The sequence below is a fragment of the Lepidothrix coronata genome, unplaced genomic scaffold, assembly GCF_001604755.1.
Source record: "Lepidothrix coronata isolate B3197 unplaced genomic scaffold, Lepidothrix_coronata-1.0 Scaffold272, whole genome shotgun sequence".
Taxonomy (NCBI): domain Eukaryota; kingdom Metazoa; phylum Chordata; class Aves; order Passeriformes; family Pipridae; genus Lepidothrix; species Lepidothrix coronata.
In genome coordinates, this window is record NW_016690452.1 from 938,067 (window position 1) to 960,517 (window position 22,451).

A 22,451-nucleotide genomic window follows, 5' to 3' on the forward strand; every position below is an offset into this window, starting at 1 on the left:
GGTGCCTTACAAGTGGGGATGCTTTGCTGAATTAGGGCCGTAATTACTGGGCTGCTACTGTGTCTGTGTCCGTGTTTACCCCGTGGGCGCTCCATGGAACACTGCCCGGGCCACCGCGGGAACGTTGGTGGGACAAGCCGGGCACCCTGGCCCCGGGGAGGGCCTTGGTGGAGTGTCTGCAGCCAGCAGGCCCTGGAGGTGTTTGGGAGCTCCTGGAATGAGCAGTGCCAAAGCCCTTTGGGGTTCAGCACCACCGTGACCCCCGAGCTCAGCTCCCAGGGCTGGGGATCAGCTCATCGCTGCAGAACCTCCCCTTCCTCTTGTGCAAAGAGCCAGCGCAGCTGTATTGGCCCTGATAAACATCTGCAAGCCGAGCAGGGCTCTGGAGGGGCCGGTGGCTTTGTCTGAGGGCTGTCCCAGGCTGGGAACTGCTCCACCGGCATCACTGGAGCCGGAGCCGGCTCATGTGCTCCTCCTGGCTCCCGGCTTCCCAAAGGGACCAAGAGCACGGGCAGGAAAACGCCACGAAGCCTTCGGAGACACGGGGTGTATTTATAGCCGAGGCTTTCATGTCGCTGACACGGGAGGCCAAACCAAACACGCCGAGGCTGCAAGAAAGCAGGAAACGAAACCGGATCGTCGCTCGCCAGAGCCCTCGGATGAGTGTGAGAGGCAAACGTGAGCGTGGCAGCTGTGCCCCTGTGGGCGGCAGAGCTGGGCGCCAGCCCCGTCCCCGGGGTGAGAATCCTGCTCCCAGTCCAGCCCTGGCAGCGAGGGGTTAATGGGAGAAGATTTTCCCATTCTCACTGGTCTCTGTCGAGCACTCGTGGGACAGGTGGTTTGAGGTTTTGCAAAGCAAATATAACCTTCACTTGGAAACCATGCTGGCTTTCGAGGGGCTCTGTGAGGAGCACAGGATCCCAGAATCCCAGAGTCACCGAGGTTGGAAAAGACCTCCAGGATCACCGAGTCCATCCTGTGCCCAATCCCCACCTTGTCCCCCAGCCCAGAGCACTGAGTGCCACGGCCAGGCCTTCCTTGGACACCTCCAGGGATGGAGACTCCACCACCTCCCTGGGCAGCCCCTTCCAATGCCTGACAGCCCTTTCTAGGAAGAAATTCTTCCTGAATTTCAGAGCAGTGCTCTTCCAGGCTCCCTCCTGGAGCTGCTGGGCTGCCGCTTTGTGCTGAGCCTCTCCCTGCTCTGCTCCCCTCTTGCTGTGTGAGACACCTTGGCCATGCTCCTGTGCCCTCGAGGGTGGACACAGCCTGGGAAACCCGGGCTAGTGGGAGATGCCCCTGCCCATGGCAGGGGTTGGAACAAGATGAGCTTTAAGGTCCCTTCCAAGCCAAATCATTCCAGGATTCTGTGATTCTGTGAATTACAGGGCCAGCTCTGGGTGGCTTTGGCCTGTGCCTGTGTGTCTGACCCTGGGGGAGGTTGGTCCATGCCACGGGCACTTCTTCAAAGCACACACCCAGCAGCACCATCCAGGGAGCTGCTGCACCCCCAGGGATGCTGGAGCCTCCTGCCAGGACTCAGCCCTCGATCTCTGACCTTGAAGAAACTCTGCTAAGCTGTTCTCACTTCCTCCAGAATTGTTAACCTGGGTTAAGAGGATATTTTCCACGTATGGCAGATTGCAACAGCGAGGCTGGGACCAGAACAGGCGCTGATTAAAGAACAAGCCCCACGTTTAAGGCAGTGTAATGATTTCCACCGAACTTAATGGCTGCGAAACAGAAACAAGTTATCGCTGGCACATCAAAGGGCTGGAAAAATGTAGTCAACGGTACCTTTGAGCTATTATGCATATCAAGTGGCAAGATAGCATCGTGAATAATAAGGGATTTGCAGCGAGGTTGCACAAACAGCAGTGAAGCAACTGCTCACCACGCACCTCCTCCCGGGCTACATCAAAAGCCCGAGAGAAGGGCGACTCATTTCCAAATTGCTGCACATCCAGAGGCAATCGGAGGCAGAGGCCTCGAGATGCTCAGGAGGAGGCTGGGACATGACACAGCTCAGGGGCCAAAGCGAGGGGTTGGCGCGCAAGGCCGAGCGCTGAAGGGATCAGTTTTGGGTGTCACCAGGTCTGGCCTAACCCCAGACGAACTCCCCGTGCCCCTGGGAGGCCAAAGCTTCCTTCACCTGGCAGTTGCTCCATCTTCTTTCTAAGCTTCCTCCTTCACCAGGTTTTTATTTGTTCCCAGTAAATAACAGGGGCAGCTCCCTTTATCCCTTTCCTTTTGGGTTGGCTTTCCTCTTACGTTGGCACTGCATTGGAAAGGCCTTTTCTCTCCCCGCTTTCTTGGCCACCAGGTGTTTTGTACACTCTGAGCATTGTCCATGTGAAAGTCCCTCAAATAAATATTAAGGGGGTTAAACTTCCCTGACCCAGCTCTCCTCGCCCCATCCCTGGAGGTGTTCAAGGCTGGGTTGGACAGGGCTTGGAGCAACCTGGGCTGCTGGAAGGTGTCCCTGCCCATGGCAGAGGGGTGGAACAAGATGATATTTAAGGTCCCTTCTAACCCAAACCATTCTGTGCTTCTGTGACTCCCTGGATGGGCTGTTCCCTCTGGTCCCTTTAGAGCAGGGTGAGCAGCTGACCTGCTCGAGCTTTCTGTCCTGTCAGCCCTAATGAAACTGAAATGCCACTGGATTACAATGGATTTTTGGTGTTCCCCTCCTGAAGGCATCCCGGAGCACGTGGAGTTGTGGGCACATCGCTCCTGAAGCCACCACGAGGAGGGGACAGAGCAGGCCCGTGTGGCTGCCACTGCCACCACACACAGAGGAAGGTGCATCCCCCAAAGTCTGCTGGAGCCCTGACACATCCCCCTGCATCCCCCTGGCCTGGTGTCCGGTGGCAGGAGAGGAGCCAGGGGCTGGGATCGGTGTGAGCCCGGCACACCTCAGCACCAGACGGCTGCTTAGTAAGGCTTTCCCAGCCCTCAGCAATTACAAGGCGAAGAAAGAAACCCACTTGACTTGCAAATAGCGCTGGTTGGGTAACGAGTGAGTCTCCCAACCCACAGCAGTAGCCCCGGGGCCCGCGGGGCCGCCTCAGTCTGACACGGTTAAATTTTCGCAGCGAGTGCTGATGACAGAGGATTACAAGAAGGAACAGTCCATCCTCAATAAGTGGTTTCACTTGAGAGCTGCAACCCAGTTTGCTAATTCCTCTGGTATTTCTGGCAGCGGCGCTCTCTGCACGCCTCCCGTGCTAACGCCTGCCCGCAGCACCTTCCTCCGCCGGCGCATCCCTCGGGGTTATCCTGGTTCTGGGAGGGATGGGACCGGCCCATTAGTCACCAGCCACCCGCCGGTGTTCCTGGAGAAGTGGGAAGGATGGCGTGGGATGGGCAGACGGGGACGGGCCGGGAGGGCGGTGCTGTGTGGGATGGGGGGTGGCCGAGCCCTGCTCCGGGGGAGGGGACACGGTGCCACCCAGTCACACCACAGGTGGTTTTAAATAGGTTTTTTCACGGTTTTGTTCTCGTCTGGTGCCTGTTTGTCTCGTGTCCAAGGACGTGTTGGGAACCCTGAGCACAGAAGGTTCGAGCAGGAAGATAAAGTCACTCCTGGAGCTCTGGTTGCTGCCAGCCCTCGGATGTTGATCTGGCTTTGCCGTGGCCAACGGGGTCTCCCTCACCGTGAGCACCAGGAATTCAGAGCCAGATGGACACGGGGATGGAGATTTGAAGATGCCCGTGTCCCCCCACCCCGAGATGGTGATGTCCCCCATCCCGACGTGCCCATGTCACCCACCCCAAGGTGCCCATGTCTCCCACCCTGGCATGGCCCTGTCCCCCATTGCAGCTCTGCTCCATCCTGCTGAGCAGGGCTGGGGTGATGCCACCTCCCTGCCCTGAGCACCCGAATCCCTGGGCTCTGGGACTTAACTTCCTCTCTAACGACTCCAACAGTTGAATTTGCAATTATTTCCATATGGAATTAGCTCTCCAATTCCACTTGCAGGAGCCACAGCCTGGCTCCACATGTGCCCAAGCTGACAAATCCTCTGCCCCCACCGAAAAAAAGACAAACATGCAGATTAAATGGAGCATTAGAGGAAGATCAAGATGGTGTTAATATTCAATTAGGAACGATCAGGGTGAGACTAAGGCTGACTCTTCTATTATTGCTTTGTTTGCAGGTGGCCTTTTCCTGCTGCTGGGGCCGGCTTGGGAGCAAGGACTGTCCCCATGTCCTCAAGAGGATCACACGCCGGTCCTGAGGCCCCAGATGAGGGAGTGCCATCAACTAGAGAAACTGGGAAAGAATTGCAACTTCTGGTGCTGAACCAGCCCGTTCTGAGCGAGTCTGGAGGGGGGAGCAGCCGCTCTGGTGGCAGAGGAACAAGTCCCATGTGGCAGGGAGGATCCAGCCCCTCTTTGCCATTCCCATCCCCACAGCCACGGAGCACAAAGGCAGGATTGGGGCAGCAGAATAGCTGGGCTTGTTTGTGCTTCCAGGCTGTGCATGAATAAAACATCTGGGGAGCACAGGCCGCCTTTGTCCCGCTGCTCTGGGTTTTGGAGGGCAAGATTTTAATGGGACCAAAAGAAATGAGTGATTGTTCCATGTGTCTGTGCCCAGCTGAGGGGCTTCCTCTGGGCACAGACCCCGAAATCCTCCCAAACAAGAGCAAAGTCCCCTCAGGGAGGTGGCTCTGATGGCTCTGCTGATGCTGCACAGCCCCGGGTGCCTGTCCCACCTACTGAGCTGCTTCTGAGAAAAGTCTTCATCAGAAATGAGTCACAGCCAGAATAATTGAAACTTTTGATGTTTCAGAGGATAAAGGGCTCAGAGCAGCTCACGCAGAGCTCTGCCTGCACCCTGAGCAGCTTCCTGAGGCTCTGATCTGGAGGCTGCCGGCCTGGAATGGTTTGGGTTGGAAGGGACCTTAAAGCTCATCTCATTCCAGCCCTGCCACGGGCAGGGACACCTTCCACGAGACCAGATTGCCCCAGGCCCCATCCGACCTGGCCTGGAACACTTCCAGGGACGGAGCACGCTCTGCTTCCAGGCATTTTTGGGTACCAGCCCTGGGAGGTGACCAGAGGAGCCCACACTGGGGCCATCCCAGCTCACCATTGGGTCAAAATGGGAAAAATTCCTGAAGAGAAAGGGATTTGCTGAAAAATGTCTTGTCCCAGGGGAGCAGCAGCAGGCACAGGAGTGGAAAAGCTGCTCTGGCCTTGGCTGGTTCCCCCAGTCCAGAAATATCTGGGAAAACTCATCCCCCATTGAGTCACGCTGCAGGCAACAGGGGAAACAGCACTTAAGATAACAACAACAATAATGATAATGATGATAATAATGAATAATAATAACAATAATAATGAATAATGATAATAATAAGCCAGTTCACTGGAAGCCTAGTGGAGCAGAGTCTGCCCGCTGGAGTTATTCATCCCCTCCCAGTTATTCATGCCCCATTCCCTGTGTCTGTCCCCACAGGACCGTGTCCCTGTGGATGTGACACCCTGTGCCATCCCTGTGGGGTGCAGAGCCACTCTCAGCAGGGTGACAGGTGCTTTGAAACAGTTTATTCTGAATAATGGAGCCTCTAAAATATTCCTAGAAAAGCGACTGGGATGTGTTTCACATTCGTGTGATTTTCCCTCCTCACAGATGAAACCTCTCCACGGCTGTTCGGCTCAAGGAGAAGCTGTTGAGGTGAAAAAAATGATTAAAAGGTCTGATTCCCCCCCCCCCATCAAACAGCAACAACTTCGATGGCACCGAATTAGCGACAAAATGTTCCTTCCAAGCAGGAGGTTTATAATTGGAGATGAGGATTTGTTTGTAATTCCAGGCCAAGAGTGATTTCAGTGGCTCTGACGAGGACACTGAGACTGTGTCCCCCCAGCAGCTCCGGTCCCATGGAGCACATGGAGCACATGGAGCACACGGAGCACATGGAGCACACGGAGCACACGGAGCACATCCCTGTCCCCCCAATGCCGGCTGGAGGGGAGTGAGCCGCCTGCAGCCGGGGTGAGCCTATATAGGGCTGTATGTGGGGGGAGGAGTGTTTTTGGGAAGGAGGAGAGCTCCCAGCCATGGCAGGGGTGAGCCGTGGAAAACCGGGTGCTGGTTAATCCCGCCGGAGACACTCGGGAGAGCAGCAAAGCAGGAGGAGTGGCATGTGATGGCTGATTGCTCGCTGCAGGCGTGTTGGCTCCGCATGTGTAAAAACAATAATTAAACGTAAGATGTGGGAGGATTATTAAAGGTTTTATGGCATCTAATCCTTTTTGAAACCTTTCTGTAGGCTGGAATCTGAGGCTGGAGCAATAAAAATGCAAACTACACCCAGATTAATTCCGGGCACCATTATTTTCCCTCCCCAGCCCTTGCCCTCGGTGTTTACGGGGCTGTGGGAGCCGGATGGGAGGCAGGAGCTGGGATGGGCATTGCCTTGTGCTGGTGATGGTGGGATACTGTGGGATACCAGTGGAATACAAGGCTGAGGCCCTGAGGCTCACAGGATTGGGAACCACATCCAGCTGGATGCAGGATCCACATCGGCACAGGGTCACGTGTGCATGTGAACACACAGACACACAACTCCAACACACAGACATGTATACCTTAATTCCATCTTCCAGAGATGCCCCTCGGGTGCTGCTCCCATCCCTCTGTCTGGGGACCGAACTGAGCAATCCCAGTGTCCCTGACATGGATATAAATAAATAAATAACCGAATGAATGCAGGCGCCTTTCGCATTTCAAAGCTGGGAGATTTTTTTTTTCCCCTTCTTTTTATTTTTTTTCCTCCCCTCCTTCGGAATGGCTTATCTCCATGAAATTAGTAATTGGCATTTCTTTCTGAAGCCGGGGAAAGCGCCAGCAGCCGGTAACACCCACGCGACACTCCATTCTCTGCGAGAGGCCCCGCAGCCAAAGCAGCGAGGCTAATAAAAATAATAACAAGGAATTAAAGGAGAGGGGGGGGCGGAAAAAAGAGGCAGAAAGTGCTGAAATCAGATTTTACTTTCCCTTTTGCCTCCCTGGTGTTTTTCGGGCGTGTGAAGCTGCGTCGGGCCGGGCAGCCGAGGGCGGGTTTCGGGCACCCTTCGGAGGAGCGGGTGAGTCAGGGCGCTGGGTGCTCCCTCCCGGCCCCGACCAGCCCTTCTCCAGCCCTGGGTGCAGACGCGGATTTACAAAACCCCGTTTCATCTGCGAAGCGCCCTCGGGGCATCCTCCTCCTCCCCCGGAGCTCCCGGCCCCGTCTGGCACGTCGGGGCGGCAACCCCGAGCCAAAACAGGTTTTGGCTGCTGATTTCCAGCTGCTCATTAGCGCTGGGTTCTTCTGGTTGGCTTCATTAGGGTTTGTGTTTTTTTTTTTTTTCCATGTGTGCCAGCTCATCCTGCCCTGGTGCTGGCGCTTGGAGAGCTGAGAGCCAAACCAGCACCTAAAGGGGCTCCAGGAGAGCCGGAGAGGGACCTCGAACAAGTGACAGGACAAGGGGGAATGGCTTCCTACTGACTGAAGGCAGGGTTACACAGGGTATTGGGAAGGAATTCTTGGCTGTGAGGGTGGGCAGGCCCTGGCACAGGTTGCCCAGAGAAACTGTGACTGGCCCTGGATCCCTGGAAGTGTCCAAGGCCAGGTTGGATGGGGCTTGGAGCAACCTGGGCTGGTGGGAGGTGTCCCTGCCCATGGCAGGGGGTGGTGCCTTCTCACCCCAACTGTTCCATGATTCTATGAAATAACCCCAGCCTCCTGGGGTTGTCCTAAGTTATCCCAGGTGGGTCTGGGGTCAGGAGCATCCAGAGTGACCCCCAGGCTGCTCCAGCATCCAGTGCCTTGTCTGGGGGAGCTGAGAATGGAGGAGCGGGGCCGTTCCCGGGCAGGGTGTGCCCGGTGCCTCACCGAGGGCTGCGGCAGATCCCTATCGTACATCCCAACCTCCCGAAAACCAACCCGGCCTGCCAGCGCCGGGCGAGCTCTGCGCGTCCCGGGATCCAGCGGCACTTCCCTGCTAATCCCCTTTGAGCTGCTGATGCCGACCGCGCCCTGGGCCGATGGTTATCACTGTGGGAGATCCTGGGCGCAGCCCCACGCCCCGGCCGTGCCGCAGCTTCCCCGTGTGTCCAAGGCTGCTGCAATCCCTGACGGAGGGGCGGGATGTCAGCCCTGTCCCGCTCGGCTGCTCCAGTCCAGCGGCAGAGACACTGGGGCGGACTGGGGGGTTAGAGGAGGGGGCTGGAGGCTGCGCCCCTCCTGATCCCGCTCCTCCGCGGGGTCCTGGCCCTGGCTCTGCTCCCCGGAGCGGTGATTCACTCGCGCTGCTCCCAGCGCAGCTCCCTGAGCGGGTTAATTACCTTAATAAATAGAAATTCCAGTGTGAATTAGAGCACGCTGTGGTTTCCAGCCCGGGCTTTAACCAGCGCCCCATTTACTGCTGGAACCCGCTGCTGACACTGCGGGGGGTGGATGGGGCTGGGCCTGGCACGGGGTGGGGGGGAACATCCTTGGGAAGGAGCCACAGACTCCCTGTGCCCTGCCCATGCTGGACACCCCCTTCCCATCCCCCCCATCCTTCTCCATCCCTCCCATTCTTCCCTATCCCTCCCCATCCCTCTTCATCCTTCCCATCCCCCTCATCCCTCCTCATTCCTCCCATCCCTCCCACCCTGACATCCCTCCCATCCTTCCCCTCTCTCCCAGCCATACTGGGTGATGCAGGCACCCAACTCCCAATGCAAAGCATGGAACACCCATGGAAAAGTCATTAGGAATTTGGGTTTCATCCAGCTGAGTCCTGGGCCACGTGCACCCCCAGCTCTCAGGATCTGGGCAGAGGCTCGGCAGCATCCCGGCAGCATCCCAGTCCCCTCCACCATCCCGGCTCCCCGCAGGAGCCAGGCCCCGGCGAGCCACTGTCATTTCTATAGTTTTTTTATCTTTCTTTTCTCAGCAAAACCAAAGGTGCAGAAATTGTGACGAATCGATCCCGGGCCCTGGAGTTTGGACGGGTCCCATTTGCCGCGGTGTCGGTGCCCGGTGCCCGCGCCGGCACCTCCATCATCCCATTACACGGTGACACGGGGCCGGCACCGCCGAGGAGACACAAATTACCTCATAAATCACCTCTGGGATGGAGAGCGGACAGAGCTATTAGGCTGCTCCAGAGTGGGATAGAAAGAGCCAGGGATGGATCCGGGCTGGAAAGGCTGGAGAGGGCGGATCTGCACCCGGAGCTGTGTTGTTGCACTGGCTTGGCTGTGCCTGGATGGTCCATGGACTGTGCCTGGACATTCCATGGGCTGTGCCTGGATGGTCCATGGGCTCTGCCTGGATGGTCCATGGACAGTGCCTGGGTTATCCCTGAGCTTTGCCTGGACACTCCACGGGCTGTGCCTGGATGCTCCATAGGCTCTGCCTGGATGCTCCATGGACTGTGCCTGGACACTCCATGGACTGTGCCTGGACACTCCATGGGCTGTGCCTGGATGCTCCATCGGTTCTGCACCAGCTCCATAACATTTATCTCCTCAAAGGCTCTGGAAGCCAATCCCTGGGCACGTGGGCTGGGAGGAGGTTAACGGGGCTGGGGGAGTTTTTATCCGCCTCTCCCTTTCCCTGAATCCTCCTTGCAAGTTCTCATGGCTTTAACGAGGAATTCCGAGGGCTCAGGAATGAGCCTGCTCCAAACCATCAGGTCTTTGCGGCCGTCCCTGCACAGCCCTGCTTTCGTTGTGGGATTATAATTAGCAACTACAATGCCATAATTATGCACCACTTAACTTCTTGGCTTTAATATCTGTGTGAGGCTTGAAAGCAAGTGAGCAGGATCCCGGTGCTCCGTCGGGGAGGGGGGAACGGGAAGGGAAGGAGGCATTTCCAAGGGGTGTCATCCTGGCGTGCAGCTCCAGCTGCCCTCTCCCAGAGCCATCCCTATTGTTCTCGGTGAGAACGGAGCGGGGCCGCGGCCGGAGGAGCCCTCAGGCCCCGCCGGGGCAATGGGCAGAGGAACAAAAGAGGGCTGCAGGAAGGAAATGCTTCAGAACCTTCTAAAGGCTCCTCTCAGCAGCAGAAAGGCTTTTGATTTTTATCACTTTTGTTCTTTCAAATAACCTACCCTTAACCTTTTTGTGTTTCCCTTGCTGGGACAGCGAGATAGTGCTGGGGCTGCTCGGAACTCTTGGCTCCAGGGTGCTGGTGGGGAAGCCTTGCATCTCTTTTTGGTGTCCCTTGCCTTGTGTCCCATCTGTCTCTTCACCTAGAGCAGAGTCATCTCCGCTGCACCATCCACATTTTTGGAGGCCCTGCCAGCCCAGGGTCCCCCCACGGTCCCCTGCCCTCCTCTGCCCCTGGGATAACTTGATTTTGGGTGGGTGCTCCTCTGAGTCCACCACGGCCATCGCCCCCTGTGTCATTTAACTCACCAAAAGCTGCCCCGCAACTCATTATTCTGGATGAATTAAATTGTTTGTAATTGATAAATTATGCAAAAGTGCCTGCCAATTCCGAAATGTAGAGCTGATATCAACCCACCCAGGGGGACTCATTCTAATTTTATCTCAGCCCTGCATTGTGCCTTGCCTGCTTGATGTATGTTGTATTGATTTAACAAGGCTCCTGGGAATTAGGCTGATTTTCTAATTTTATCCTCTGGATGAAATGAATCAGATTTGAATACAATGAGGGCATTGTCTGCGGGGGGAGCGCGGCGGGCGAGCCAAGTGTCCCCTGGCCCCATGGTGGACTCTGCTCACCAAGGGGATCCGTGGGGCCTGTGCTCATCCCAGGGTCATCCCAGTCCATCTCCCAAGGACTAAACCCACCCTGGTCTCCCCTGGGTCGTTGCCCCCTCGCTGATGCCCTTCTGGACGTGTGGCCCCCCGTGGCAGATGCTCCCTGGGCTTTTCCTGCCCACCATCCCCCCAGAGCAGGAAATGTGAGATTTCTCCTCAAAATAGAATCCTGGAATCCTGGAATTGCTTGGGTGGGAAGGGACCTCAAAGCTCACCCCATCCCACCCCCTGCCATGGGCAGGGACACCTCCCACTAGCCCAGGTGGCTCCAAGCCCCGTCCAGCCTGGCCTTGGACACTTCCAGGGATCCAGGGGCAGCCACAGCTTCTCTGGGCAACCTGTGCCAGGGCCTCCCCACCCTCACAGAGAACAATTTCTTCCCAATATCCCACCTAAACCCTCTTCTTCCAGTTTAAGTAGCCCTGGTTTTCTAGCAGGGAGCGCTGCTGGAACCTCTGTGGTGCTCTGAGGCTGACACTGGCCTGAGCAGTAATGTCAGCATTAAAAAGAAGCTCAGGAGAAGATTAAAGCTGTATTTTTTCCACGCTTATTCCACTCTACATGGTAATAGTCTATAAAGGGGATAATGGAAGAACCTGATCCATGGATCAGGTACATCTTTGCAATCTCCATCTTAGAAATTCTCATTACAGTGAATTCAAGGGTGTTCCCAGCTCCCTGGAGCCTCCCCAGGGCAGAGGGATGAGACTCAGCCCATTATCATCTCCCACTGGGAAGGCTTTCAAAAAGCAGCATCTGATGCCCAGCACAGCTGTGCTCTGCCAAGAATTCCCTGACCCGCCCTTTCCCCCCTCCACTTATCAGATAACTGGGACAATTAGGAGATCATGACCATAAATAATGTAGATTATGCAAGAAAAAACAGTGGTTGGGATAACACATCCTGATGTGTCGGATTCAAAAGGCTGGGAGAGACCTTTGGCTTCTGGACGTGGCTCAAAACGCTGGGTTTGGAGGAGGTGGGTGGTTTGGAGGATGAAGCACCAGCCAAGGGCACAGGCTCTGGGGGCTTTGCTTTGTCCCTGGCTTCCTGCTGGGATTGTGGTTGAGTCTCTTCAGGGCTTGGTTTTTGTAGATATTTACCAGAACTGGTGGAAAAAAACCAGGATATCTGGGTGTGGGGTCTGTGTTCAGGCCTTGCTGCAGCCCAGACTGTGGGACCATTCCCAGACTGTGGGACCATTCCCAGACTGTGGGACCATTCCCAGACCTTCTCGCTCTGTGGCCCCTGTGGTGGTTTGGGCTGGAGGTGCCAGAAGCTGATTCCTGGCAAGCTGGATGGGAATGCTGCTCCCAGGCAGTGCTGGGGGGGAGCTCTGAGGTCCCATCATTGAAATACAGAATTTTTTAGGGCCCTCTTACCCCATCCCTGCTGGGGAGAGCAGAGCCAGAGCTCACGGAGCTGGGCAAGATCCTGGTCTTGCTCCTATTGCTGAGCATTCCTGGGAAGGTTTTATCCCTGGGATATCGCGTGCAGCCTGGAAACCTCTCTGGGATTCCTGGCTGGGAGCTGCCACCCAAGAGGAGCACTGGGAATTACAGAATCCTGGAATGGTTTAGGTTGGAAGGGACATTTAGAGGTCATTTAGTCCGAGCCCTGCCATGGGCAGGGATGCCTTCCACTATCCCAGGTTGCTCCAAGCCCTGTCCAACCTTTTCCAGGGATGTGGCATCTACCAGCAGAGGAGTGTTCGGAGTTCTGAGTCGGGATGGCATCTGCACACTGGAGAGAATGTCAGGGAGTGCCAGCAGGGAACCAGCCTGGCAGTGGGAGGAGGAGGATCTCTGAGGTTCACCCACCCCTTCCCCTGCCCAGCCCAGGGGACAAACAGGGCCCCGTCCCCCTCTCGGGGCAGTCAGGGCTGTCCTGCACTGTCCCCTCTCCCAGGACAGGGAAGGGAAGGGGAGAGCTGGGCAGATTTTTCTGGTTGGGATGATAACCACGGAGGAGCCAGCGAGCACATTGTCTTGCAGGAATTCTGCATAACTTGTCTGTGCATATGGCACAGCGGCCCCGAGGCAGCCCAAATCAAATTAAAATTAATATATATTTTTTTTAACTCCTGTTTTAAATGAATATGCATGTTTTGCTTACAGCCAGGACCAGCTCTTCTCCCTCTCCTCCCTCCTGCCCTCCAAACCTTCGGGGCTTGTAACTGGCCTGTTGTTCATTATGTATTTCCAGAATATGGGAATATGCTAAAGCAAAAATACATATTCCAGTGGTGATTTGGCTGTTGGGAAAGGGGTTGGCAGCAGGAGGAAGACGGGTTTGATGCCTGGGTGGGGAAGTCCCTGAGGAGCTCCTGTTGGAGCTTCAGGAGGGTTTAATTCAGGGGGGACGGTGGTTCCCCCTCCCCATGGGAACGTTTGCTGAGGCAGGGACGGGTCCCAGGGATGTGGAGGGCACGGAGCTCCCCATGCCCTGTGCTTCCCAGAACAGCTCTGTGCTGGAAACCTCTCTGCCCCCAGATCTGGAAGCCCTTCTCCCTCCACATGAGACCTCTGCTAAAGACCATGGATGGAGCAAGTGATGCTCTTACATCCCTGCAGGCCGGCCCAGCTCTTCCCGACACAGCTCTCAACGTGCCATTAGGGAAACAAAAGTGCTTCTCCCGCTTGATAGCCGGCCTTTTATTTTTGGAACCGATCCTTGCAATCACAGGCACACGGTCCCAGCAATCAGGGAGAAAAGCACTTTTCTTCTGCAGGCCCAATTACCCATCCTATAATTGACATAATTATTATCTTTCGCTTTCCTAATAATATTTATTGAACACCACAAATCCTCCCTGGCAGTGGAGCTGCTCGGGGAGCTCAGCAATTTTCCAGTCCTAACAGGGTCCTTGCTGGAAGGAGGGATCAATATGGGGAAATATATGGAAGGAATTGTTCCCTGGGAGGGTGGGCAGGCCCTGGCACAGGTTGCCCAGAGAAGCTGTGGCTGCTCCTGGATCCCTGGAAGTGTCCAAGGCCAGGCTGGACGGGGCTTGGGGCAACCTGGGCTAGTGGTAGATGTCCCTGCCCATGGCAGGGGGTGGAATGAGCTGAGCTTTAATATTGCTTCCAACCCAATTATTCCAGGGTTCCGTGGTGCTGTGGGGCTGGATTGGTGTGCTGGATGTGGGAGGCTCCCTCCTCCTTGCAGAGCCTGCCGGGGTGGCCCGTCACTCATGGCCAGGCACAATCCCCTGGTGCTTTGGGGCTTTTGTTTTTATTCCACGGTAAATAAAACTCTCTGTGATCCTGCTTGAAAGATGTCTGGGAGAAATTTCCGCGTGGTGGGAGGGGGAGGAAGGGAGCGGTGATTTATTCCCTCCTCTCCTGGTATAAAAGACACCGAGCTGGGTCTGCTGAGCTGGGAGTGTTTGTGTAAATCTGTCTGCTCCAAACACCTCCCAGAGCTGACTGACGGCCCCCTGGAATTCAGCACACAGCTCCAAATTTAAATCTTGCGTCCTGCTGGGAGCCGGGTACAGGATCTCCTGTGCCAGGGCTGGATTTTGGGGGTGTCTGCAACACAGTGGGGGCACTGCTGACCCCTGGGTGGCTTCTCTGGTGTTTCCACGGGATGGAGGCACTGCCTGGCACGAGGGGTGTCTGGTGGAGCCTGGGGGTGCTCAGTGAGGGGCTCGTGGCCGTGGGGCAGCCTGAGGGGTGGTGACCTTCTCCTCAGGGGGTGATTACGAGGCCAGTGGGTTCAGTGGACTCTGGGACATCCCAGCGCTCTCCCGTGACCTCGGGGGAAGCCCAAGGGCTGGTGACCCTCCCCTCAGGCTGCCACGTCCCCCCAGGTAGGAGTGATTAAGGTGCCCGTGGGTTCAGGGTATCCCAGATCTCTGGGACATCCTTGGTGTCCTCTACACAAGCTCTCGACTCCCAGCTGCCTTCCCACATCCCAGGGGCTGGTTTGGGGGCAGAGCAAGGCTGGTTGGCAGCCTGAGCTTGGGGCAGGATGCTCAGCCCATCCCTCAGGGGCACGGGGTGCCACTGAGAAACCCATCCCAAAATCCACCCTCTCCCACCCCGGGATCAGCTGAGCGGGCACCGGCTCCCGGGACTTGCCCGGCTCCCATCCCATTCCCTTCTCCCCTTTCCCGTCCATCTCCCGCTGAATCCGTCTGCCACAGAGCCCATATGTTTGCCTGGAGACGACGAGGTTTATTTTTTTTTCCCCCTGAACTATAAATAGACGTTTCAGCACAACTCCTTGCTGCCAGTTATCCGTCTGCACATCAACATTAACATAATTACCGCCGTGAATCCCTAATCCCGGCAGCGGCGGCAGCAGCTCGTGCAGGTTCGAGCAGCGGATCCGCTTCCTAAACGGGGGTAATTTGGGTCTTTAGTGAAGTGACAAATCTGCGGGCGAATCACAGCGGCGGGTTGGGAACTTCCCCGAGTTCTGAGCCCTGATTGCTCCGGAGCAGAACGGTGACAAGTGAGATGGGAACAATGAATTACATCAGCCCCGGCTCCCAGAGGAGGGGATGGATCACAGCCGGGCTCGCGCTGTCAGGAGAGCCCGGCATCAAATCAATCTATCAATCCTTCATCTTCTTCGGTTTGTTTGCAAACGTCCCTGAAGGACGGGGCTGTAATTGGGTCGGGACTGGCAGGGGGATTTCTCTGCCGTGTTTTCCAGCTGCCAGCTCTGGCAGCGTTCTGGGGAGCTGGTTTGGAGCCTGGCACGTCCTGGGGGTGATGCCTGACCACTCACCTGTCCCCAGGACACGCTGCCCAGCGCTGTGCTCACACCAGTGTTTGCAGGGCTTGAGCCTGTCCCCACATCACCTTCCCGAGGCAGGAGCCACCAGCAAAGCACCACTGCAAACCCACAGCAAGCCCTCACCTCTCCCTGCCAAATCATGGAATAATTAAGGTTGGAAAAGCCCTCTAAGACCATTGAACCCAACCATCCCCCCAGCACTGCCACGCTCAGCCCTAAACCCTGTCCCCAAAAGCCACATCCACACATTTTTTTTTTGAATGTGGTATTTCCAAGAGATGCACGTCCCCTTTTTCCCAGGGAAGGGGATGTGTTTGCTGTTTGCAGGGCTGTCAGGGGAGAGCTGCCCCTCTGCAGCCCCTCTGATGCCCCTGGGGCAGGAGGCACTGGCCTCCTCAGGACAGGAGGCTCCGTGCCTTGGCTTTTCCGTGCCAGGGATCCCACCAGCTTCCAGCTCTCCTCAGGGAAAAGAGTTCCCCCAAACCCTGAGTGCCTGTGTGTTCCTTTCCCAGGCTGTGAGTGATCCAGGCCCTGGTTAGATGGTTTCAGTGGTTGGATGACTCACGACCTCATCACATTGTGGCAACGCTGCTGCAGAGCTCCCAGTGCAAATTATGGGCTGGCTCCCCGTGGCTGAGTGCCTGGGGACTCCAGATAGGGCAGAGAGGGTGTTTGTGTGCTCAACAGCTTTGGCTTCAGCGGGAGGGGTTGGGTTTGGGGTTGTTTTGTTTTGCCCGAGGAGGAAAGAAAGGATGGAGCCTTAAAAACGGCCTGGGCTGTGCTGCTGGGGATGCTCCACTGCCTGGGTGGGACATCCCTGGGCTCTGCATCCCTCCCAACAGCACCCGAGCAGGGGATGTGCATCCCCACTGCACTGCACTGCCTGCAATTCCTCTGGGATGTGGGAATGGCAATTAAAGTGGGAGCCTTCCCCGCTCACCCCAAAATCTGGTCTCTGGGCAAGCTGACGTAGCTCAGGCAGCGTTTGCAGCACGTTCTCCACCGTGGGGTGGGTGGGCTGCCGGGAAGAAACCTGCTCAAATCATCATCACTTTGATTCCCAACAAAGGAAAGGAGCCGACTGAGTTAAATGCCTTCCCTCTGATGTGCTGTTTAGTTATTTTGCTTTCAAGAAAAAATAAATCCCCCCTCGGCGTGTTTACAGAGCTGATTTGGTGCTGCAAACACGAGCTGAAATTGGAGGGCAAGGCACTGTTGGAAGAAAAGGGAAGACAACCTTGGAGCTGCCCCGAGGTGGGGCAGGAGGGGCCCTGGGAGCTGGAGCCCCTCGCTGTGGGAAGGAAACACGAGGCTGGGTTTGGAGAGCTGCTCCCCCAGCTCCTCCTCTGCCTTCCTGGGCTTTCCCCTCCCTGCCCCCGCAGCGCCGTGACCCCGGAGCTGCTCTCCCCGGGGTGATTCCCCCCATTTGCATCCTCTCCAGCTGCTCCCTCGGGCCCCAGCACTGCTGCTCTGGGTGGGGGGCTGGGCTGGGGACCCCCCTCCACCCTCTGCCCGTGTCCAGCCCCCCCTCCCCCGGCCCGGCTGCCTGCACGAGGTTTCACATTTGCATTTTGTTTGCATCTGATTTTGGTTGCATTTGGGTTTTGTTTGCATCTCCTGCTCCTGCCTCGCTGGTTCTGGGGGGGGAGCAGGGACCGAGCCCCCTGTCAGCAACCACCGCACATGCAGATGTGCCAGATGTTCCTCCCCAGTGTGGGACGTGGGGCTTGTGACGGTGACAGCAAAGGGAGCCCAGGAAATGGGTCTGAAAGCAGCAGTGCTGGGCTGGAGGCATCTCTGGCTGGGATGGATTATCCTGGCTCAGATAAGGGAATGTCAGGAGCAGCACCTGCTCCTCCTGCCCCAAAATCCCCAACATGTGAGAGAGCTGGGGGGTTCACCTGGAGAAGAGAAGGATCCAGGGAGACCTGAGAGCCCCTTCCAGGGCCTAAAGGGGCTCCAGGAGAGCTGGAGAGGGACTGGGGACAAGGGAGGGACTGACAGGACACAGGGAATGGCTTCCCACTGCCAGAGGGCAGGGAGAGATGGAATATTGGGAAGGAATTCTTGGCTATGAGGGTGGTGAGGCCCTGGCACAGGTTTCCCAGAGAAGCTGTGGCTGCCCCTGGATCCCTGGAAGTGTCCAAGGCCAGGTTGGACGGGGCTTGGAGCAACCTGGGCTGGTGGAAGGTGTCCCTGCCCATGGCAGGGGGTGGGACTGGATGGGCTTTAAGTTCCCTTCCAACCCAACCCATTCTGGGATTCCATGAAATCCAAAGGAACTTCCTGTCTGGGGGCTCAGCAGACCCTCATTTCCAGGACCTCTCTGCAGCCCCTGCTGGGGCTGTTGGAACTGAACTGCCCAAATTTCCCTCTGTGCCTCCCTGTCCTTCACACCCACTCCCACCAGGGAGCCGAGCCATGGGGAGCCATGGGGTGGGGAGGCAGGGCTGCAGGCAGGGCTGCAGGCAGGGCTGCAGGCAGGGATTATAATCACGGAGCACTACAGGGGCTGAGGGTTATTTTCCCTCCCCAGGGCTCGTGTGGCTGCGCCAGCATCTCTGACAGCACAATCCTCTGCCTGGTGTCATCATTATGGAAACGAGCTGTAAATCTTCCCTTGATGTTATGTAGATCCGGGATGCTTTGCCTCACGGGAACAGCCAGCGTTAGGAAATAGGGTGTTGAACATAGAGATTAACATACTGCGAGCATTAATTTGGGGAAGGAGCTGCCCGGGCCAGGGGGCCGCGGCCGCTGTGGCCGTGCCGGGCTCTGGGCCACGCCTGCCGCCTTCCCGCAGCTCCCGGGCTGGATCCTCTCCCCGCGCCGTCACCTTGGGGCTTTTTTTCCCTTCATTTCCTCTGGCAGGGCCGCGGAGCAGCGGGGGGAAGGCTCCTGCCAGGCCAGGGATGCTGTTGCACAGCGAAAGTTGCAGTTTGGGTATTTTCGGCGCAGTTCTGCTGACCCGCAGACACCTTTGTTGGCCGCAGCTCCCAGACCTGTCATCTCCCCACCTGCTCCCGTTTAATCCTGCCCATCCCGACCGGCTCTGCGTGTCGGTCCTGGCGCTGGGAGTGTTCCCACTCACCCCCTCGCTCTCCTCCAGCAGCCCTTTAATCTCGGGGAATATTTTTTTTCCCTCTGACATCTCTGCCTCTCTTGTGAAATGCAAATTAATTAGATTCTAATTACTCACTGTGTGCTGTTGCTGTTTCCCTCTCGTGTTAGGTTAGTCGAACATCTTTGTTGTCAGCTGTGTGTTGTATGTATTCAGCCCATTAAAAGTGATCCTTGTTCAGCGGGAGACAGGCAGAGCAAAGAGACAGTTCCCCCCTCCCGCTGGGCTTTGTCAGGAGCAGCTTTGTCAGCACTTCCCGGCAGCACCGCCAAGGAAAACTCGGCTTTTTTATTGTTCCCTTTTTCTCCTGTTTTTTGTAACCCGGTGAGTTAACGAAACATTTAGTGAGCTCCCTCAGGGCCTGGCTGGGCTCTGCTCCACGCCGGGTTTGTGCTGCCCACGGGCTCCTGTGCACTGGGAAAGCCACACTGGGACCCCTGACTGAGACCTGGAACTCCTGCCTGGGACTTGGGATCCCCACCTGGGACCTGGGACTCCTGCTCAGGACCTGGGACCCCCACCTGGTACTTGAGAACTCTGCCTGGGACCTGGGACCCCTCCACCCTGTACCCAGCCCCATCCCAGGTCCCTCATCTGCCTGGTGGGGGCTCACAGGCAGAGGTGGGACCCTCGGTGGGACCCTCAGTCCAGGGGTGCTCATCCCTGGGGCCCGTGAAAGGTCCCATCTCCCCCTGGGAAGCAAACACCAACCTGCATCCTCTGGCCTGGCTGTGTCCCATCTCCTGTCCCCTTCCCCTCTCTCCTGACAGACCCACAGGACCAGCTGTGTCTCCTGTCATCCCTCTGCTCTCCTTGAACCACCTTTGCCCCATGGAAACAGGCATCTATGGATACTTTGGAGGCTGCAGACACAGCAGCTCCCCCGGCAAGTGCTCTCTTTGTGCCACCACGATGGAAAACACCCGTGGGAAAGCTCATGGAGGGGAGGGCAGCACCACACACACCCCGTCCAGCAAGAGCCACCAGAGAAATGCAGCTACTGCTCTTCATCCTGGGCTCAGGAGTTTCCAGCAGATTCACACCTGGACAGCCCGATAACAGAGACCATAATAACACCAGGAATTCCACACACAATGTGTGGCACAGCCATGAACAGGGGAATGATGTCGGATAGAAATGCTCCTCATTCCCCACGGAGCTCCGTGGGGTCCATGGGCTCACGGCTGCTGTGGCTGGGATGTGGGAAGAGGTTTCTCTGGGTTGATCCCACCCACAATTCCCGGCTCAGCACCTGCGCCAGGGAGATGGATGTGAACTGCAGCTCCCTTGGGTGCCTGTCTGATGTGTTAACGATCCAACAAAACGTGGCAAACAGGAGAGCTCAGCCCACGCCCGGCGTCGGAATAAGACACAAAATTCCTATAAATTGAGTGTGTAAGTGGGGAAGATGAGGGGAGAATGACACAGGGAAGTGGAGCATTGGCAGCACTTCTTTGGCAGCCAAGACTGGGGTGGCCTCTGCTGCCACCTCCATCCCTGCTCCCCCACACCATTCCAGGGCTGCTGGTGGTTGGGGGTGATGGAGGTGTTTGGGGGTGACACCAGTGTGGGCACAGCTTGCTGGCAGTGTCAGCAGCCACCACGTTCCTTAGGGTGAGGTGGGAGCCATCCTGGTCAGTGAAGGCTCTGTGGGAAGCTGGGATGGGGACATAGGAGCAGGATTTGGCCCCCAAGCCAGGGATCACACTGCTGCCCCATGGAGCAGCCAGCACCCCTCCTGCCCCACTCCTGGCACACCTTATTTCCCTGTTCCCACAGGACTGGGCTCCTTCCCACCGGAATGTGGCACTGGGCAGGGAAGGACCAGGCTGGGACCGTTCCCTGCTCCCTGTTCCAGCAGCACCTCCCTGCCCTCGGCAGTGGGAACCAGCCCTTGGCTCGGGGACGCTGATGGAGATTTGCATCGGTCCATCATTAGGCTGTAACTCTCATTTAAGGCAATAAAGGTGCTTAATTTTACAGGGAAAACTTAATGGAGCACTCAGTTCCCATGCGCTGCTTCCCTGACATTTTGCAATCTTTGAAAGTGTAACTTCATAACGACTAGAATCCTGAACCCCCGGGTCCTCCTGACCCCCCAGCAAACAAAATAAAGCTGCTTGGAAAATAAAAAAATAAAATTAAATTAAAAAAAAGAGCAGGTGTTGTGGAAAAATCAGAAGATGCAAATCCTTCCTTCTCATTAATTATTGTATTTATTCCACGATTCCACCTGTCCGTGTGACGTCTCTCCCTCACGGAGACTTCTCACAGCAGATTAAAGTGCACTTTTATCATTATTCTGAAAGGCATTTCATGAGGGAACATTAGTTCTCCTACATTATTCCCGCGTGTTATAAAAAGTGTCTTTTTAAAATATTAGACAGCAATCGAGGTTAATTTAAACCACATCAAACACGCTCGGCTGGTTTGCTGCAATATTCCCCCCCAACGCTCGCTCCCGGGTGCAGCGGCCGCGGGCACAGCTCGGCTGAGCCGCCGGATCTCCGGGCTCTGCTCCCGATGGAGAGGCAGGAGGGTGATGGTGATCCAGGCTGGGCTCTGCAAACTCCACACAGAGGACACAGGCAGGTCTGGAGCATCGGAACAAGCTTCATCCAGGTGCCCGGAGCCCGGGGCTGCATCCCCTGGAGAGGGGATGGAACTCGTCCAGGTGCCTCCTCCGAGCACCACAACACCTCTGGACCCCACTGGAGCCAAAACACTGCTGGGCTCTCGGTGCCAAGGCCAAGGCAGAGCCAAGGGTGGTATTGGGACAGGGCCAGGGATCCCTCAACATCCCCAGGAAAGCTGAATCCCTTTCCTGCCATGACTTCCATCACTGCTGCTGCTCCCGCAGCCCAGGCTGTGTGTCCCCCTGAGGGAGATGCTTGGACTTTGCTGGTGGAACAAGTTGCCCAGAAAAGCTGTGGCTGCCCCATCCCTGGAGTGTTCAAGGCCAGGTTGGACGGGGCTTGGAGCAACTTGGTCTGGTGAGAGTGTCCCTGCCCATGGCAGGGGGTGGCACTGGATGGGCTTTAAGGTCCCTTCCAACCTCCACCACCCTCTGATTCTGTGACTCTATGACCCATTTTCATCCAAAGTCATTCCTCCAGGAGCCAAAAGTTTATAGAGCTTTTAAATATAAACTGTTCCACCCTTATCACCTCAGTGAACAAGGACTTTGCAGATCCTGTGGTCATTCCGAGCCGCAGCGTTTTATCACGTCGGGCAGAGCAATCTCCCCTTCCCGCCGCCCGAGGGGCCGGATCCGGCAGCGCCTCACTTGGCATTCCAGCCACATCCTCCTCGAGGAGGACCTATCAGCCAGATACCTGAAAACACATTTTCAACTCCAGTGAGCAATTGACTTTCAAAGCTTGTGATGCTTGTCAGCCGTGTCTCCGAGGGCAACAAACAAACTCCGGAGAGCGGCGAGCCGGCTGCTGCCGGAGGAGGAGAGCACGGAGGGAGAGGATGCTGCTTGTATTTTAACACTATTTATGGGCTGTGCAGCACTCAGAGGAGAAAAAAAAAACCCTGCAGGAACTTTGTTCTGCTTTGCTTGGTGGTGTCTTGTTATAGGAGCATCTTCCTGGCTCTGCAGCTACCTGGGAGATGTTGTATCCTTATCCGTATCCATACCCATACCCATATCCAAGACCTGAGAGTTCCCTCCAGGGCCTAGAGGGGCTCCAGGAGAGCTGGAGAGGGACTTGGGACAAGGGATGGAGGGACAGGACACAGGGAATGGCTTCCCACTGCCAGAGGGCAGGGTTAGGTGGGATATTGGGAAGGAATTC

At 56.5% G+C, this 22,451-nt stretch overlaps 1 long non-coding RNA gene across 1 annotated transcript; it reads right to left on the bottom strand.

Annotated features, from left to right (window-relative positions):
• Positions 1-505: 505 nt before the first annotated feature.
• LOC108507872 lies at positions 506-18,831 on the bottom strand. The gene is made up of 3 exons (XR_001878288.1): positions 18,727-18,831; positions 6,604-6,686; positions 506-608 (listed from the first exon to the last, which is right to left on the bottom strand). It is a non-coding gene; the product is annotated as an uncharacterized LOC108507872 (long non-coding RNA).
• Between the last annotated feature and the right edge of the window lie 3,620 nt (positions 18,832-22,451).